The sequence below is a fragment of the Pelodiscus sinensis genome, chromosome 1 (genome assembly GCF_052426305.1).
Source record: "Pelodiscus sinensis isolate ZL-2025 chromosome 1, ASM5242630v1, whole genome shotgun sequence".
Taxonomy (NCBI): Eukaryota; Metazoa; Chordata; order Testudines; family Trionychidae; genus Pelodiscus; species Pelodiscus sinensis.
The window spans coordinates 237,941,837-237,959,568 of record NC_143052.1 but is presented as its reverse complement, the minus strand read 5'-3'; the positions used below and the strand labels follow the sequence as shown (position 1 = coordinate 237,959,568).

Here is a 17,732-nt window from a genome sequence, read left to right as displayed (position 1 = left end):
TCAGAGTAAATTTGACTAATGATGTTGTGTTTTCATCCTTGGAAGAAAGAAAAAAGCCTCTCTGCTTTTGATGCTATTTTATCTGCATTGGAAGGGATCTGAGATGATCCAAACTGTCATGTGAGAGCTCAGTTAAGCTCAGATCCTCTTTGATTGCATTTGAATGTTGCTTGCAGTAGGCTCATACCTCCATAATATGAATACAGCACACCACGCTTCAGGATGTTTATTAAGCACTTTAACTTTTTATATATTAATGTTCTTAAAATTAAATGTTTAATCAAAATATAGGGGAAAACCTTTACCACTAGTGGACATTTTAATGTGGCCTCAATGTGAAAACGCAATTATTTCCATTTGAGCATGACTTTTAAACTACAGAACTGACTGTTATAAGTTATACTTGTGAATGAACTCTAATTATCTATTTTTTTTATAGGCTGCTACCATGTTCTTCAGACTTGTCCATATGGATTTCAAAAGCTCTGTGTCTCCAAGTAACACTTCAGCATCCTTTGTGATGGGATCCATTGTGCGTGAGCATCACTGTCAGTCCCTAAGACAAGATTTAAAAAAAAAATCAGTATTTGAGAAGAAATTACTAGATATGGGGTCTCAGTCCAGAGCTGCTCAGGATGCAGAAATATTCCCTTGAAGAGATAGGTGAGCAGAGCAGCTGTAGAATATGGGCCATATTGTGGGCATATGCTCTACTGATGAATGGGTATTTAAACCAATCTCCATTGTAACATAGTTGGTGAAAAGGATTTGCTCTCAGATTTTCAGCTGGTATAAGTCAGTGGACACTGATTTGCACCATATGAGGGTCTGGTCCGTGCACTTTTGTGAGTTCATGTTCTGTAAAAGTTCTAACAACAATGTATTGCAACACAAATATTGCCACATCATGCCCAGACAGTCCTGTACTTTGAGATCTTATTCCACAAAAGAGGGAGAAGTTTTGATTCTGGTTATGATTCTTCAGAGTAAGAAGTAAGAATCTAAACTTCTCTTGCCGTACGTATGCTTTAATCAAGCCTTCCAACCACGGAATTAAATTCTGTGTTACTTATTCAGACTAAACTCCCTTTGAGGATTATAGAATTAAGAGCCACATAATTTGTCTAAGAGCTGTTGGAACATATCCCATTTCTGACCTCAGAAACTTTTTACCTTCATTCCTGGATTTCCCTTTTGTGGCGATTACCTCCTGCACCAATATGTGTGATGGTTTTGTCATATGGAAAAAATGTTTAGTCCCAACTAGTTTAAATCACATATGATAATCCTTGCCTGTGTGATCTAAGCCAAATTTGAACCCAGGCATTCATTCCTCATTTGAACAAACACAATCTTATTCTACAAGCTAGTCAATTCCATTTATGTATAACTTGTGCTTGGAAGCACACTATGATATTTTGGCTCTGAAATGATTTTATTGTTAGGCTGAGTGTGACACAGATGGTATTCTTAAATTAATTTTTTTTATAAATCTTGCAATTTTATACTTATTTCATTAGCACATTATTTATATTAAAGGGACATCATGAATTTGAAATCTGTTTATAAAAAAGGTAGAGAGTAGTTTCAGGTACCTGTCTCACAATCTGCCAGGTTTTGTGGTTTCACTACTCTGTTTTTTATTTTTAAATGTTTCTGTATCCCTCGCTGCTATGTGACTGATTCACACAAACAACAAGAAGAAGGAGTTTCATTTAAATAATTATAGGTGAGAAGCAGTGAAACTGACTATGCACATAGTGCTGTAAAATGTACAAAGAAATGAAGAAGATGAACTTTTTTCTTTTTGACAATCCCTTTTAGTTAGACTAAGGGTACATCTAGATTACAGAGCTTTTCCAGGATACCGTGTTCAAGGAACACGTCTGCTTTTCTGAATTTTTTTTTTGAAAAGCAGATGCGTTTTTTCAGCATCCCTGTAAACCTCATTTTATGAGGAAGAAGGAATGTTCTGAAAGAGGTTTTTCCCCTAACATTTGGCCCCATGTAAATGGGCCAAATGTCGGAAAAGCCTCTTTTGGAAGAAAAGTGGAAAAAGTTACGCAAATTGTGGTTCACAATTTATGTATCTTTTTCTGATGTTTCTTTGTAGTGTAGACATAGCCTAATATTGGGTGCTACTTGTAATAGTAGTAGGAAAACAATTTTCAGACAGAACTGTGATTTCCAGCCAACACTATCGCTTTATTATACAAATATATTTATTAAATAAAAAATAATTGTGTTACTGCAGTTACTGATTCAGATCAATAATCAGAACCAAGCTTGAACAAAATCATAGCAACATCATTTTCCATTACATTTGGCATGATTTAAAATAAATACAAATTCTCCTAATCATTCAACCACATATGCTAGAAATGAAAAGTCACCTTAAACCCAATGGAAATTATGAAAAAATGGGAGAAGAGGTATTCAAAGATGCAGCTCCTGAGGACAGATCCTCAGTTGGTATAAACCAGTGCTCAGCTCCTGAAGCCAACAAAGTGATGCTGATTTACCCCAGCTGAGGTCTTGGCCTGTAATTTTTAAGTCCCAGATGTTATCATGAGTATGTCAATGGGATTATAATGCACAGATCCCATTCATTAAGGTAAAGTGGTGAATGTGATATTTTTCATTTTAATCAGGACAAGGGAAATAAATGTTGTCAGGAAAAATCTAATTTGAGGATTTTGTTTTCCTGGAAACTGGGTGCTGTTTGCCTGTGTTGTATGGGGTTTTGTTTTGTCCTGTCTGTGTTCAGTGGGCTGAATCCTCCCCTGACTGACATCCCTTGCAACCCTACTAATTTTGATGTCTGACAGGTCTGTTTTAATCTGTTTAATCTGTTGGAACTCCCACAGCAGGATCTGTGGAAGATTTTTCTTTCTGTCCCCTGTCTGAGGTGCAGACTCCATTGTCTGTGAGAGGGAGCAGAGTTCCACTGTGTTAGAAAATATGTTTGCTTCAGGCCCAAGGAAAAAGTGATTAAGAATTAAAATGGAGGGACTATAGCTATAGTTAACACTGAATGCTGCTATTAGGGTCTCCTATGCACTCAGCAAATATTTAGCCTCATAGAAACAAGAAGTATTGTTTGTTCGCTTATTTATTTATTTCCAGTTAAAGGGTAGATTTTATCAGGCCTCTGTATGTCTGCACAAGGGAAGGAGAAGGTATAGAAAGTCTTCATGGTTCTCTTTGGCTGCGTCTAGAGTGACATGATTTTCCGGAAATGCTTTTAATTGAAAAGTTTTCCGTTAAAAACATTTTCGGAACAGAGCGTCTAGATTGGCATGGATGCTTTTCTGCAAAAGCACTTTTTGCGGAAAAGCGTCTGTGCCAATCTAGACGCGCTTTTCTGCAAAAAAGCCCCGATCACCATTTTTGCGATCAGGGCTTTTTTGCGGAAAACAAATCTGAGCTGTCTACACTGTCCCTTTTGTGCAAAAGCTTTGTGCAAAAGGGACTTTTGCCTGAACAGGAGCAGAATAGTATTTCCGCAAGAAGCACTGATTTCTTACAGTAGGAAGTCAGTGCTTTTGCGGAAGTTCAAGGAGCCAGTGTAGACAGCTGGCAAGCTTTTCCGGAAAAGCGGCTGATTTTCCGGAAAAACTGGCCAGTCTAGACACAGCCATTTGAGTGGCTGGGAACAACTGTCCTTAACAACAGAGATGACTGTTACCTTCTAGAGCTCTAAAGGCACTAGCTACCTCAAAAGGGAAGGGAAAAGAGGAAATAGGGTTATATTCCCCATCCCTGCACATATATGTGAGCAAGGGTATGCTACACACCTTTAAAAGGCTGTAGCAGAGATATGCTCTCCCTTTCCAACAATGGTGAGCTTTGCAAGGTGATTTTCCTATGTAAAGCACAACGCTTCCTGCACTTTCCTGGGGAAGTAATGACTATGAGGGGCAAGTATCAGAGGTTAATCTATAAGGTGCCACAGGACTCCTCGCCGCTATTCAGGCGCAATTGCACTGTAGGACCGCATTGGAATGTGCACTCAGGAGAGGGCTGAGCTCAAGTTGTGTTGGTCAGCTGTAACTTTGGTATTTTCTGATGTTGCAGGGCTTTACTCTGAAACTTTAGTGTTCTTCTAACAGTGTATACTGCCCCAGCTAAATAGAACTGGCTGAAGTTCAAAAGGAGGTTTGATCTAGGTGCACACTTATCTTAGCTGACCCTCACCTGAACTGTCCAACTGTGGGTACTAGAAAAATTAGGCTTCAAGTATAATGAGAATAGGCATTCCCCATCCCTGCACATATATGTGAGCAAGGGTATGCTACACACCTTTAAAAGGCTGTAGCAGAGATATGCTCTCCCTTTCCAACAATGGTGAGCTTTGCAAGGTGTTTTTCCTATGTAAAGCGCAACGCTTCCTTAATATCCTGCAAGATATTAAGTCTCCATTTGGAACAGAAATACTGCACAACCAGCCTATGTTTCCCTGCTGCCTTCAGTTTTTGTCTTGAGTGAAGTATATAGATGCAGAAAATAAAAATTGCGGGTGAGTGATGGGAAATTAATCTCATTTTTCAGCCCCTAATAAAAATTAGATTAGGGTTTAGTTTAAATTGTGATTGAAATTTTAGTGGTGATGGTGATCGAGGAAAGAATGTTTTTGTTTTTAGCTGAATTGATTCATCCGTTCTTGACATGCTTCTGGTTAAGTGTGTGCCCATTTCTATGATGCAACGTAAAAAAAGTCTGTAATCCTTCTTTAAGAGCAGTGCATTCTGAGAAAATAAGAGATGACTATAAAACCCTGGCTGTCTTGTATGCAAGAGAATCTAGCATAAAATCTGTGAGAAGGAAGGATTTTTCCAAAAATGTGCTTCTGTGGTGATTCTTGCTGCTCATTGTTCATCAAAAGCAGGTGTTTCATTTATGTCTGTTGTCTGGGTATGTTTCTGATTGTTAAGTAAACAAACATACTACTAAAATACAAATGCATGTGACATTAAATTTTAGCCAAGTGTTCTATGCTTTCTCTGCACACTTGGGATTCCATTTCTGGTACTCCTGATTTAGATTAGTTTATTTCTTAGCGGCACCAAAATCAGTGGAATTATTTTTATTGTTATTCCCATTACAAAAGTTTCAGTGTCAGTTAATACGTGGTCAGGAAAACAAAAACTATGGTAAAATAATAAATGGTAATTAATTAGCATTGGTAATTATAATTAAAGGTAATTAATAAATTATTTTAGAGATCTAGCTAAAAAAGTCCAGACTCTGCTCTGGCCTGAGAGAGCGTGACAGATGGACAGCGGGCAGGTGGGGATAAATTTTCCTTTCAGTTACAGTGTAACTTTGGCATTGCTCCATGAATCTACGTCAGCCCAATGAGTGACATTATGTGTGAGGGGCACTCACACTCCATCCCCAGTCAGATACAGTTTTCCTGGACTCACTCTATCCTCAGACTGCCTATGCTTTGTCCCCTCTCACTTCCTTCATGCTGCTGTACAGACACTGTCTTGCCCACAACCAGCACGTCCTGAACAGCAGAATGATTCCACAGTAAAGAGGCCAGTGGCAGTAGTAGGGGAGAGGCCTGGATTTACCCATTAACATCCTAAGGAATAAATTCAGTCTTGAGTTAAAGACCATGATAACCATTATGGTAGCATAGAATCACTATCAGGACAAAATTTTCCTTAGCAATCTGAGTTAGACACACACTTTGATCTTCTCAAAAAGGATTTAAGTAAGACCTGGCCTATCTTTTCCAGTTGTGAAAAAAAAAAAGGTTTTGGCTGGGTTTAGGGAGATGCCCACCATTCTAGTTTGTACATAGAGACGTGCATTTTTTCCTAGAACAGCTGGAATTCTACACAGAATTATAGTTAGAGGAAATAGATGTTATTATTGTGCTCATTGGCAATATGTGTTTAGCTTCTTCCTAACACATAATGGGACGAAGTGAAGCCTTTGATTTTTGTAATCTCAAAAATATTATTTCCATTCAAGTGCCTGCTCTTGCAAAGCTGCAGTTCTTCATGCATATGGTTCACAAATGACACAGAGAGAGCTGCATTGTGTTTCCTTTAAACTGCATTAAAGTGGCAGTAAAATAGGCACAATGTCTGTCCATCCTTAGGAGTACCCTTGGCTCTCAGTCAGGATAGAATCAGCTTAGCCACCTCTATGCCTCTGCAGGCAGTGCATTTCTGTGCTCCAGCTATTCTCTGGTAGTGTCATGGCCCACAGAAACCCATTACAGCTAAAAGACTAGTTAAGGCAGCCTTCAGTAAGACTATGTGCACACTACAACTTATGTCGGCATAATTTATGTCACTCAGAAGTGCAAATAACCCCCTCTTCACCCCCGAACAATATAAATTATATTGGCATAAGCATTCATTCACAGCGCTGACTGTAAGAGAGCTTATGCTACTCACTGAGGTTTTTTATGCTAATGGGAGGGCTCTTTACCATTGGCACTGAGTGTTTTCATCAGACATTTTGCAACAGTGCATCCGTATTATCATTGCAGTGCAGTACGAACAGACATACCCTAAAACTTACTCGGTAGAACTTTATCCGCAAATCTGGGTACTGAAGGCTGAAGTGACCTCTAAGAGGTACAGGATAGAGGAGGTATATTGTGTTTGTTTATGACTTTTTAGAGGTGTGTCAGTACCGGAGAGGGAAAATCTGTTTAATGGTGTCTGAACTGCTTTGTCATGATAGTGAAAAACTTGGAGACACACCCAAAGTTTTGTTTGCCTTGGATTCAATTCTGTCATTTGTATTCACATTAAGTAGCATTCTATACATAGTCCCACTTTTTTTCCAGTTGCTCTGCTTGCATAATTAGGCCCTGATTCTGCAAACATTTACATATGTGCTTATCTTTGATACATGTATTCTGAAAACTAAAAGGTGCATGAATGTTTGTAGGATCAGGGCTTTAAAACATACCCAAGCCTCACTGGAAACACGATTGGCAGAATGTGGTAAATGAGGCGAGGTGAGAAAATCAGTGAACACAAAATCATGATATTTCCTCAGTTTATGCATTTTCTACTTTTTTCCCCATGAAAACCTGCATACAAAACAGGCGCATAATTGTTTTGCTAAGTGAGTCTTGAAAATGAGAGTCTTGATAGCTGTCAAGTATCTTCTAGTACAGTATGTTGTCCTTAGAAGCTAATCAGTAAAACTTGCTCTATAGAACTTAAACAGCAGAACTGAGTGCATTGTCACTGCTTAACAAATAATAAATAACAATAATAATAATAACATGAACTCCTTTTGACACAACCTATCAGACTTTTGCTTTATTTTGAGGGGTGCTTTACTTGCCTCTAATTTAACTTTAGAATTAATATTTATTACAGCTCCATTTAAAACAGCCAAGAGGTATTGCAATAGGATGGAAAATGTTAATGAAAATGAAATTTTGACAAATACCAGAAATGAAATTCAGAGAAAACTCTCATGCTGTTTCACCCATCAACCAGCAGTGCATTTAGTATATAAGGTTATCAGAGAACAGTAATTTTCACAGAAGTAAGTGTCCAAGTTATCGCTAATAAACATGGATCTGCACAATTGTTAGAAATGTAAAACACTATATTTATATGTGATTGTTATTAGCATTACTTTTGTTCTCCTGCTGTTTTCTTCTTTAGAAGTTAAATTTGTTAGCTTTTCCTTAGAATGTTGTGACATATATATTATAAGGCAGGGACTGGATGGCTCAGAGAGTTGGTAATGGATCCAGAGTCATTCACTTCTGCCTCAACCGTCTAATTTGACACAAGCTGGCAGTGACTGCAAGTTAATCTAATGTCTGTTTGGTAGTTTATGTGAAATCAATTGGTGGTTTACACACAGTTCCAACAGGACAAGAATCCTCATTGTAAAAAAAACCTCTGGGCCAGATTCTCAGCTCCTGTTACTTATTGCAGCTACAGCGATTTCAATGGTGCAACAGTAATTTATACCAGTAAATGGCCGTCTATCACAGCTGGCACTAGTTAACCTGTGTTGTCAGGCTCAATACAGATGACAATGATTCAGTGAAGAGGAAGACTATGGGCAGATTCTCAACTGGTGTAAACCTGTGTTATGCCATTGAAGTCCAGGTAATTATATCGATTTACCAGCTGAGGATCTAGCACTGAATGCCTATTTGGTGCACATGTCAGGGCAAGTTGGAACCACAGTTACAGTTTCTTGCACCATTGATGTTGCACTGTACCGGGTGTTTGAATATAGACTAAAGGGAACCTCAATAGTCATGGCTGTCAAAACATGTTAACTTACAAGCAACAACCTTACTAATTTATTTTAAAATCCCCTGGGAAAAAAAGGTAGGGGCTAATACTAATACCGCTAAAGTGTGATGTCTATAGTATATTGTGGTGTTATTAGTAAAATATAAACAAAAGTCCTAAGTGTTATGAGATCTGTCCTTCTCTTGATATATGTGCATTGTCCTGACAAATACTGGAATGTGAGTTGCATAAGTGTAATAAGAAGAGGACCTATGAATACAAATAAGCTCTACTCACGAAAAGTAGCAGTATTTTGCAGAGGTAGTCACAAATGCTGCAGTACCACTTGGGGGGTGGGAACTGTAGGCTTTGAGACATGGCTGTGTGGAATACTGCAAAACTTTTCCTGTAAAGACAACTCCATTTTGAACATATTTATTCCATAACCATGTAATGTGAAACAATATTGTTACCTAGATTTTAAGCTCTTCAAAGAAGGGAGTTTAGTTCAGATTGTTGAAGATATTTAGGTGCTTAAAGGTGCAGATAGGCATCTAATGAGATTTTCAAAGCAGGATTGCTGCTTCACACAGTCCTTATCTCTTATATTCATATTTGTTTTTAAAGCACCTAGCACACATTTGATGCTATATATATAGTTAATAACAACAGGGGTTACAAGAAGGACTATACCAGTAATCTAATAATGTATGTACTATTGAAGACCCTTAGTGCACACATAAAAATTCTTTTGAATTGATATTGTATTGTGAACCACCAACTATATTAATTGAAGACTGAGTCCTCAGTAAGCTATTCTTTGTGGTGACATCATTCAATGAAAATAGTGAAAATCCAGAGAACAGAAAGGTCAACAAACACAACACAAGTGGATCATTTCCAATCATCATCAGGTGGGACAGGAAGGATTGATAACTTGCAGTCCATTCTGTTGTGGACAATCTCTAGTACAGGGTTTTGATGGTGAGTGTAGTTTTGGGAAGAAGCAGGAGTAGGGCATAGTAGTGATAGCATGGAGTAGGCATTGGCAGTAGATCTACCATTGCATAGATTCACTGACCATTGATCTTTGGAGAATAAGGATGCAGCCCCAGGGTTGGTGCGAGTTGGGGAGCCAGAGTCCTTTCCCTCATCCACACTCTCATCATTAAGCTAGGTTACTCTGGCACAGGAGAAAGGCTTTGGTTCAGTCGCAGTAAGTGTATAAAGTGCGTCTTATGTAAAATATTAGTTGCATTGCCTAGTAAAAATATAACGATTTTAAGAAAAGTTAGTAAAACATACCCTCAGGCATCCCAACCTGAGGACTGTAGGATAGTTTTAATTAAACTAGCAGGTAAAAAGTGTGACACAATGTTGTTATTTCCTAACATATCAACAAAATACAAATGCCCATTTTTAGCGCAATTTTCCAAATGAAAAAGTAAACATTAATATCTTCAGAGATCTTACTGATCTAGTATGATAATTTAGAAAAAATATCTCTATTAGGAATAGTTATACATGCTTTTTGTTGCAAATGCAATCACAGAATGTGCACATAACTGCAATCTGTAGACAGATTAAGTAAATTAAATCACTCAATGTCTTTTCTTCAATAGCTCTAAAGTTAAAAGTAATTTGCAAAGAAAATACTCAGTTTCAATCGGTTTGTAATATCTGCTAATGATCTTTGGAAAAATTTCTGATAACATACTGGAATTCCCTCAGGGACAGGATTTTGAATAAGTGGATTTTTTAAAAGTCTGAGATGTCATTAGCTAGTGATTTCTTTGAAGTAAAAAGCTGTTAAAGAATAAATTGCATAGGTATACAAGTGAACAGGACAATCATTTTTATGAATACTATGCATTTTTTCCACTGTGCATTCTGCCCGCCAAAGAAATAATTCAAAATATAAGTTGCTAACTGATATAAATATAGAGAAATCACAACAGTGCAATAATTTTGTGCTTATTTTACACACTCATCAATTCTTTTCATATATTTAGAGATTGCTGGTGTAAAAATTCCAGTGTAGGGAACAATTCTGATCCTCTTCTCTGGTTATATCAGGTAAACAATTTCCTACACCTATAGGGCCAATCTACTCCTGTTAGTGGTGAATACAGAACTCCTCTGATCTGTCACAGTTCTGCAGCAGCCCCCACTCCACCATTACCCTGGCGACAATGTATAAGACTCCTCCCCCAGTGCCATATATGGCCTATTGTGTAGTTGGGATTGAGAAGAATGTAGTCATGGAAAAATAGTACCTCCTCTGTTGTTTCTGCACAGGGAGATGGTAAAGTGACCCAAGAAGTCTCCCTCAGCACCAGAGTCTGTTGAAATCTTCTAAATGGATTAGATAGAATTACTGGCAAGAACCCCCTGCATGCAGATAGCTGGGGAAAGAGGGTCTGCAGAGGCCCCATAGACCCTCCAGTCCCATCCCACACTCAAACGCCTGTTTTATCCAGGCACTCACTGAATCCTCCTCCATTCCACGGCCCTTTGTCTTTCTGTGGGGGTTATCTCAGCACCCGGCTCGCTGCAGCCTCTGTGACACCTGTGCAGGGATAGAAAGGAGATAGGATATGCAAAACTGTGGTGCATAGGCTGCATACGCTCCCTAGTCTTTTCTGGGTCTCTGCAGTGCTTGTACAGCGCTTCCAGTCCTGCAGTAACCTCTTCATCATTGGATAGATCACATAGCTATTGACCTCGCATACACAGGACTTTTGTGCCACTGAACATTTGCTTGAGGAATATTGGAACCTATTCATCACTATACCTGAACAGACCAATGGTCTATCAAGTATGGTGTCTTGACTCTGACAAAGGCCAACACCTGATGATTCAGAGGAAGCTTGTCCCTTCACATAATGTGCCTAACTGTGCAATACTTTATCATGAGGACAATGTCTTCCTGGCGCCAATTTGTGACTAAACTGTGCCATGAACTATTGGGATACCTACCAGTAATTCCTAGCTAGTCAAATGTTCATAGATCTACAGACTGGAGGGGACCACTATGCTCATTTAATCTGTTCTCCTGCATAACACATGCCATTGAACCTCAACCAACTTCTGCCATTTTATTTCTTTAAATGTCTAGTCATTTAAAAAAATCGTACTAAGCTATTTACTTCAGTCATGCTTTGCAGTAATGAGTTCCACAAGTGACCCATGCATTTTTTAAAAAAGTAATACCTCTTACCCATTTTAAATCTGTCAACTTGTACTTCATCTTGCAATATGGAAGAATTTGAAGGTTTTTTTCTATGTCTTTAATTGAGTTTGCTGACGATGTTGAAATGATCTATATTATATTAGTGTCTACAGACCCGAGCCAACATCAGGACCTTATTGTACTTGGCACTATGGAAATACATATTGAGAGACAGGCTCAGCCCCAAAGGGCTTTCAGCTGAAATAGGCAAAAAGTGGAGTTTCGACAGAGTCCAAATGACTAAGGAGTGCAAATCTTACTGAAAGGCAGTGGGACTTGTGCATCTACGTCACTCACATTTTAAAAAAATTCCTCTAAAAATGCGGAGGGAAAACAATAGCACAAAAATAAGTGTCCAGGGTCACCTATCAAGTTTGTGACAGAGTTGGGAAAACAAGCCAGTTCTTTTGAGTCCCAGCCTAGTACTGTATCCATAAGGCATATTGCCTTTTTTTGATTCACAGCAGGGACTCTGGCAAGTCAAAGTCCTCCCAGAGAGGAGGCTGCAATGATGCAGAATACCTGCTTCATAGCAGACCCATAGCTATGCAGAGCAGCCACAAGAATGGCTGGGATTCAGTGTGTCTTATAAACTGTCTCTGGCAACAGAGGTCTCATGAAGCGCTGGTCACAAGCATTTCTCCAGATGGAACCAGTCATGGCACAAATATTATTTGCACCCCCATGGGGTAGATCTCCCCTGCAGCATAGTTCTCATGTTTATAATCTCTTCTCATGAAATTCCCCTCCCCTTTGCCTTTCATCATTTTTATTACCATTCTCTAGACTTTTTTTTTTTTTTTTAATTTTTTTTCTATCTCTTTTCAGGGATGAGATGACCAGTCTTCAGTATTCAAAGTGAGGATGAGCCACTGATTTATATAATGGCATGTTAATATTTTCCACATTATTCTCTAAAACTGTTCTTCCTACAACCCCCATAAGATTCTCTTTTTTAATTCTTTGAATTGCACTGCCTTTTAACATCTGTAGTTTACTCTGATCAGATTTTGACAAAGGAATAAAAGGCTCCATTTTTTCACATAGGATTTTATTTATTGTGTGAACTGTAGAGAAGAAATCGGTTAACTTACCATTTAAAATTCATGGCAATATATTTATAGTTGGGAAAAGATTTTATTATCAGCCTTTATTTTAGTGACATATATTTCCTGTACAGATGTAAGCGAGGATGAAAGTTGGTATACAACATCTCAGCTGAAGAATGTGTTTTGTACACATATATTCTGTCATATACATACTCAATTTTTTTAACTGGATCTTATGCATGTAAATTAGGACAATCTGAGTCCCCATATGTGTTTACTAATTGTTTTTTAAAGGCCAAACTACATTCCTGTTTAAATATAGTCAAAACCTGATCAATGGATGAACTCATTGCAACAATATTTTATTTTTTCTACCAGCTGCATTCATGTTCTGGGAAGTATTCAAATAAGAGGGCTCATAATTTTAAAAAATGCCTTTTCATTTAATGTGTAGAAAACAGTCAGTTAACTCTTTTGTATCTGAATCAGTTTTCCACTGATATATTTTTAAGTACATTGGAAGTTTTTTCTTTTCTGGTTTCTAGCTCCTTTTCATGTATTTCTGAAAATACATGCTTGTTTACTCGAGAGGTTCTAAAAGTAAAAGCATCTTTCCTAGCAAGGATAAACATGGGTTAACATTTCTATACAGTCTGAGGAAGTTGTTCTGGTTTGTTGGGTAAGTAATACACTCATTGTTGTAATCATTTGGGAATGATTGGGTTTTTTTCCTTTTTAAAACAGTTCAAACAGGAAACAAAGACACTGACAAAGACAGGGAGGCCTCATTCCAGCTCCCACTGGAAACATTCATTGACTGTAGTGGAAATTGGATTGGGCCCAGAATAAATAAATACACTCAAGTTAAACTCTGAGTTTGTGGCACAAGCCAGGAAAATTACAGACTCCCATAAATTAGCAACATGCAAACCTTTAGGTCATCCAGTCCAGCTCCTTGCCAATGCAAGAGTTTGTCCTAGGGCATATTTTCTAGTGTTTTGTGCATCTAGATTAAATGTCCCAAGTGATGGAGCTCCCCTAGGGAAACTATTTCACTGCCTAATGGATCTTGCTGTCAACATTTTTTCCCTTTCTTAATATCATCCCATTACTCCTAGTTAGGTTCCCTGGAACCTCCTTAAATAATTCCTTCCCTTCCTTGGAGTTATTTCCTTCAAGTATCTTTAGATTATTATAACGTTCTTCTTAGTTGTCAGTTAACCAAGCTGTGTATACAGATTTAGCTCATTTAATCTTTCCTGATAAATCAATGCCTTCTGTCCCTTGATAATTTTTCTTGCTCTTCTCTCAACACCCTCTAGTTTGTCAGTGTCTTTTTGGTGACGAGGTGTCATGAGGTGCTGTTGCTGTTCTGAATTAAGGATTGATTTTGTATGTTGCAGAGCACCCTTAACTGTCTTTGCTTTATACACGCTGACGTTTTGGTGGTGACTGCCCTAAAATTCCTATGCAGTCATACAGACTGACAGAGAACCTGGAAGATCATTCCCTTACCTTCACTTTTTCTTATTCTGTTGGTTATAATCACCTAGTATTTGAAACAGTCAGATCATCTGTGTTTAAAAATAAATGCATGTCATTATGAATTTCTTTATTCCAAAAAGGTGTGAGATAAAAATGACATGGACATTTTCATTTTTGAACATGTCCAGCTTTTGGTGGTTTTATGTTAAAATCTATAACTACTGAACATATTACCTTGTCCATTAAATAGGTCTAAGTACTAGCATAGTCTACTGTAGAAAATAATTATATTGCTAGTCACAAGCCTAACAGTTCACGTCAGGCAATAAATCCTGATCAACAAACAACACTCCTTTGGTGCTAAAAAGATCTTGATTGTAATTAAATGTCTTTACCAGAGTATTCTATTGGATTGGAGGACTATCATTTTCATCCATGCTCTTTACATTTTCATTAAGGAAAGCTTTGGCTACCTGCAGCCTCATCTGGTTATGTTTAATGATATCTGCTAACTCCTTCTTCTTTGTACCAGCAGGGGCTTCTTTAAATTGGTCAGCTGTGTGGAACATTGCTTTCAAGCGTTAATATATTTTGGATCAGCCTTTTAAAATAATAACTCCTAATAAGTTCATTTATACCTACAGCTTATTTACCACCTTTAAGCAATTCAAAATGCTGTCAGCATAGAAAAAATTACTAGTAAAAGTGATGATGGTACAACTTGTTTAACTTTTGCCTAATACAATTCAGAGATAGTATTGACGAGATATTACTGTTGGTTCATTATGCTGAAGCATTTCTCTAAGAGGCTGGGATAAATGTTCTTTGCTGATTTGATTATGTTGCTTATTGCATTGTATATATTTTTTATAAAGGCTTGTTTCATATGGGCACTCATGTCTCAAACCATTAAAATATTTATGTGTGACACCTGGAGTCCTGTGGTTTTTTTTTTTTTTTTTTTATTCATTCTTATTATGTATAGGATGTGCACTCACTATAGCTGATTTATTATATAATAAAAATGACTACAGTAAAAACCCATTCTGGAATTACCTGCAAACTATGATAATGTGCATGCTTATGTGGAAAATAAAGACACACAAACTTGCAGATCCATAAGAACAAATTAGGACATGCAATAAGTGGACACATCTCCCATCTGTATAAATGGCTGAAACCAGAGACGAATTTGCTCTATAGAAGAAAGGTGAAAACCTTTGGTGTGTGAACACAGACAGGCAGCCATATGGCATATCTTGTCAGTAGAGGCCATCTTTATCATAATTGGTTAACAACAGAGGTGTGCCAACCCTTTCCAATTCAGTTAAAAAGAGACTTGTTTGTCAGCACTGAGTTAGGTTGGTTCTCAAGGAGATTATCAAAAGGTTTGCTAAGAAAGAACCAATTTCTTCATGTTTCAATTTCAATGCAAACACACAGATAAGATTAATTAATCTCTGTATTGCCCATAGGTTTGTCAGGTTTAGGCATATTTGCATGGGCTCACTTATGAATTATACTAAACCAGTGCCTGCAAGAAAGAAACAAAGGTGAGACCCCTCTAATGCATTGCTTTTGTAGGACTGCCATAAAAGGAAACAAACCCTCCTGACTGTTTCTCCATTCTCTACCTGACCTCACAAATGGAGACTCTTCCTCTGTGATAAATAAAAATGGGATGAAATGATCTTTTTGTTTTTAATGGATAAAAGAGTTCAACTAAACACAGATGCTGTGAGAAATGAAGACTTTGCTCAGCCAGTCAAGGCCACAGGAAAAGTAATATGTGATTTTGCCTCTTGTGACCCTTCCCAAAAAACACACACATTGAACTTGAAAGCAACCAGCAAAGCCTCAGACTACTGATGGAAATCCAGATAGAGCAAATGTGTTTGCCTCCAAATGCAATGAAAAATTACTGGACACATATACACAAACCAAAACCTGGAGCATAATGTTGCTGGTTCATACAGGAGTAAATTAAAATATGTCTGAAAGGCAAAAATGAAATGTATCCCACAATTCTATACTTTGCACTGACATTGCAATTTTTATTTAAGCATCCCCACATATTTTATAAACATGAATTAATTGATCCTAATAATATGCTTATAAAGTAGGTAAGTATAATTCAATTTACAATGGGTGACATTTGAGAGATTATTGCCATCTTTTCAATTTTTGTTTATGTACAAATCAGTGATACTGTGTGGGCACACACTGGGGCAAATAATACTAATTTATTGTTAGAGTAATACCTTGGAGGGAAACAAAACAACATTTTTTAAAAGATGAACATCGGTAATTTCACCAGTGTTAAAAATACACAGTAGCAACCGGTGCAGTTAGAAGCTGGATCTAATTCACCTTTTTATCTGAGCATCCCAAAGGAATTAAGGCTAGATTTGCAAAGCTATTTTGGTGCCTAAAGATGCAGATAGCTGCTTAGTGGGATTTATACAAGTGCCCAGGTTTCCAACGCCCACTGAAATTTATGGGCATTAGCACCTAGGCATCTCGCTAGGCACCTATCTGCAACTTTAAGAACATCAAAACACATTTAAAAATCTAGCCCTTAGCCTTGCTTCAATTGCAAGTGCAGTGGAATCAGCCTGCACCCAGTTTAGCTCCCTGGGAGTAGGGTAGAGTAGGAGGATCATGGGCTCACTTCTTAAAGAGGCATTACTCCTCAGGGGCAGTCACATTTTCTCTACTGGCATCACCCGTGAGAGTCTCTCTGGCACAGCAGCAGCAGCACCACATCTATTCCCATCATCATTCAAGCATCAGTGCTGGATATACCCCTCACCATTGCTATTGTCTCCTCGTTGTGGCCAAGGGCAACTCCCTAAGATGAACCTTTGTGCTGTGCTTCTGACTTCCTTTTTTTGGCAATGAATCTCCACTGACTCTGCCATGGCCCTCTCTCACTCCTCAGTGCTTCAGCCAATGCCTCCATCCCTTCCAGCACCTGGGCCCACTCTGCCTCCAGGTGTGCTGCTGCTCCCTGCCGTGGTTATTATTTATATTCAGTAGTGTCCAGAGAGCCAAATCAATAGCTAGGCCCCCTTGCTCAGGTACAAACACATACTAATAAACAGAGCCCTGCATGGATACAAAATATGCATCTGCCTCCATGTCTGCAAAAATAATTTGCAGATATCCACAGCCACGTTCGTGGATGCAGATACCCGGAGACACAAAGCGGATATCCCTCCCTTCCTTGAATAGCAGTGGTGCTATTGTCTGTGCCACCCTGCACACTCTCACCCTCTTTCTGTTGGTGACAGACCTCCTTATACTAACCTGATGTATTCCCGAAAAGCCAATGTCATCACTCCACAGCTTACCTCACTCTTGCCGTGGATACAGATAGCAACTTGGCTGTCAGGTACAATTTTGACAGTGCATTAGGGCCTAGAAAGGCATGCCTAGCATTTGGTATTTTGCCATCCTTCTGTCACTGCCCCTTCTCACCTTTTCCTTCACCTTCTCCTCTCCCACTATCACTTCTGCTCCGGTGTCCCTTTCCTCCTTGCAGGTGCAGTGGAACAAATTTTATAGTCGGGGTGCAGAAAACCATTGAGCAAAATTAAATCTTGCATATAGACTCATAGACTTTAAGGTCAGAAGGGACCATTATGATCATCTAGTCTGACCCCCTGCACAGTGCAGGCCACAGAATCTCAACCACACCTCTTAGAATAATCCTCTCACCTATAT

The 17,732-nt window shown here is 38.4% G+C and overlaps 1 long non-coding RNA gene across 1 annotated transcript in view; it reads left to right on the top strand.

The window, feature by feature from the left end:
* Window positions 1-14,934, top strand: part of LOC102458251 (uncharacterized) — a 32,369-nt gene extending 17,435 nt beyond the window's left edge. The window contains exons 2-3 of the long non-coding RNA XR_001367688.4: window positions 440-663; window positions 12,301-14,934. This is a non-coding gene — a long non-coding RNA (uncharacterized LOC102458251). The remainder of the gene's footprint in view (window positions 1-439; window positions 664-12,300) is intronic.
* The last annotated feature ends 2,798 nt before the right edge of the window (window positions 14,935-17,732 follow it).